Source organism: Triturus cristatus, chromosome 8 (assembly GCF_964204655.1).
Source record: "Triturus cristatus chromosome 8, aTriCri1.1, whole genome shotgun sequence".
In the NCBI taxonomy this organism is placed as follows: Eukaryota; Metazoa; Chordata; class Amphibia; order Caudata; family Salamandridae; genus Triturus; species Triturus cristatus.
The window spans coordinates 1141799339-1141802358 of record NC_140591.1 but is presented as its reverse complement, the minus strand read 5'-3'; positions in this window follow the sequence as shown (position 1 = coordinate 1141802358).

Genomic DNA, 3020 nt, shown 5'->3' with positions numbered 1-3020 from the left:
CCTTTTAATTCCTCCATGTGGTCCTTCTCTGCCCCAGAGTTGTTGTCGTGACCTGTCTCCGTTTTGCTATATAGAGTTTGCACGTGTCTGATCCAGATGTCTGCTCCGACCCCGGCTTCCTGTTGAAGTTTAAACCCTTGATTAAGATCATTTATAATACCCCAAAAATCCCGGCTCTTCGGATTTTTTCCCGAAATTAACAACTTATGCCAGATGGATTCTTTGTATGTATATTTTGCAGCTGCCGATGCCTTCCTGTAAGTGCTCCTTGCTCTCCTCAATTTAGATATGTTTGCCACAATTCCCGATGTTTTTTGAATTGCCAGGGCCCGGACCTCCTTAGACTCTTTTCTTTTTTTTTGATCTGAGATCCATATTGAACCACGGCTCCTTTTTGTTATAAAAGATTCTGTGGTTCCTTGAACTTGCTGGGAACTTAAGTTGCAAGACCTGAATCATTTGTTCCCAATTGGATACTCGTTCCTCCTCCTTTTGGGTTCCAAAGTTAGCCATCTGTTCTTTGACTGAGGCCGTGATTTTACCCAGACCCTCACCGCGCCATTTTAATTTTTTCAGATTAAACTTTGATGCGTGTTGCAATAGAGAGGTCATTGTTGGCGCCATACTTGGTGCAGAATTCATACTTATAATTTGAGGAATATGGTCACTTTCAGCTCGATGTTCTATACCAAACGCTTCGATGCTTGGGATTAACTCATCACTTACTATGGTATAATCAATTATTGAGTGAACCCTGCCACATAAATATGTGGCGGCTGCCGGCCTGTCCCCCTTAAGATTCCCGTTTAATATTGATAGGCCGTGGTCATTAAGGCTGGATACTAACTGTTTCCCTACACTGTTTGCTTTTATCATCACCTTTGCCTTGTATTGGTCGATAAGGACATTATTGAAATCACCAGAGATTACCAGTGGGTATTGTGCATAAGTCCTTTGCAAGAACTTAATAAGTGATAACAAGGTCACGTGTTTTTCTTTTTGTGACTGTCTGTCGGGATGGATATAGACATTAAGAATGATCAATTTCCAAGGTTCCGTGCCCAGTGACTGATTTTCGATAATTCTGATCACTTGGACCCACTTCAAGCCCACGTCAATCTCCTCAGATGCCCAATTGAACTTAAGGGTTACGTATGTCGAGAGTCCACCATGAGGGTGACCATACGTGGAGAGGCTTTCTGCATATATTTGGTGTTCTTGGAAGCCTGGAATTGGTATTGATGCTAATTTCCAGGACTCCTGTATCAAAATTATGTTGTGTCGTAGGAAAAAGGCTTGGGTTTCATAGTCATGGGCCATTTTAAAACTATGGGCTTCTTTATTGCTTTCTGGCAGGGCTTCAGGTTCCGTGAAATTTCTGTAGAATTCAGAACGGGGTTAGGTAGCTTTGTTACTCAAGACAGTAGGAATCCAAGACCAATCCATTCTGTCTACGTGACGGTGATCAATTGCTTGTGCCTTACGAGATGTACTAGAAGGCTCTGGCGTAAAGCCCCTGGCGCCACGTAAACAGGTGGATGTTTGGCCTGTGCTTTCTTGCCCCTTTGTTTATTCCCGTGTGCTAAATTGTAATGGATATGGGTACCTCGGGCACGTGTGGCGCGTTATAGAAATTCCCCATGTTTCAAACTGAGGTCTTGCAAGATATATCCTGTCTACTAGATCCTTTGAGGCCCAGGTTGTAACTGTTTCTTCTGTATCTGTTTTGTTTGCGTTTTGCTTGAATTCCACAGAATAAAGATCCTGGGAGGTAATACCTTTTAGGTCCGATACTTCTTTAAACAGTGTTAACAGGTTGCCTCGGTTCAGGATATCCTGTGTGCCCCTTGTCGAATAATCCGGAATAAATGTTAATTTTAGCTCGTATGCTTCTGAGTGCTTCCTTCCAACCTTGAGTTTTGTTTCCGTTTTACGAGGAGTAAGGTTACAAGCTTGTAACCTGGCACTGACGGACTTGATCAGTTGTTGTTCTTGCTCATTCTGTACGGCCTCAGATATAACTGCTTGATTCTGTATAAGGGCTGTATTCTTTGTCTTCAGTTGGGGCAGGCTATGCTCCCTTTGTAAAAAAGATAATTTACGTTCTTTTTCCAGGACAGTAATTCGCAGGGGGGTTAGCACTACGTTATTTACGAGTGCTACTGCTGCACCGCATTTTACGTATGTGTTCCTTTCAGGAAATGTAAGTAATTGTTGATTACTCGAAATTTCTGTTACTGGATTTGAAACCTCTTTGTGGCTATTTTTTGTAGCCGGACTGTTTATTACCGAGGTTCGTGTCATGTCTTGCTCCTCGTGCACTCCGTGTTCACCCCATTTTGGTGGTTTGGGTTCTTTACGTCCCCGCACTTGTACTAAAGAATGGTGGTTTGTTCTTGTGACCTCTTTACATTCATTGCCCTTAGGTAAGTGCGGGCTTGGGCTTAGACTGACTCCTGGTCTGGAGCCTTCTCTCCTTTGTGTGAATAAAGAGATTAGTTTGTCAGTTGGGTCTGGTAAGGGACCCTCACCACCTGTTGACCCATTCAAAAGGTTCGAATTGTTTCCGGGACGGAATTTATTTTTAAATATGGGGAAGATTTTCTCAGAAACCACGTTGGGTTGTTTCTTTTTCTTGAGCCTGGCCTTTCCCGCCCTTTTCCTTTCTCTCTTTGTTAATTTTTCCTCAGAGTTAGATTGATGGATGGACTTGGATTCTTCGATAACTGATAGAATGTTACCTAGACCACATTCCTTTGATGATTGGTCTGGATCCGTTGTGTATTTACTTATTGAGGGCTTTCTCTTAAGTGTTTGTAATTTTTCCGGGGAAGGAGTTAATTCTAGCACCTGTCTGTTAACACGTGAAAGTTTAACCTCCCCTAGAATGTCCATCAGGATGGCCGGAAGGCTTGTTATTTTTTCTATTATACTTCCACAACCACAGTTTTGTTTTTGATCACTCCTTACTGTGTTGAAATCTAGTGTCTCCTGAGTTGTTAAGAGCGCAGAAAGGGAAT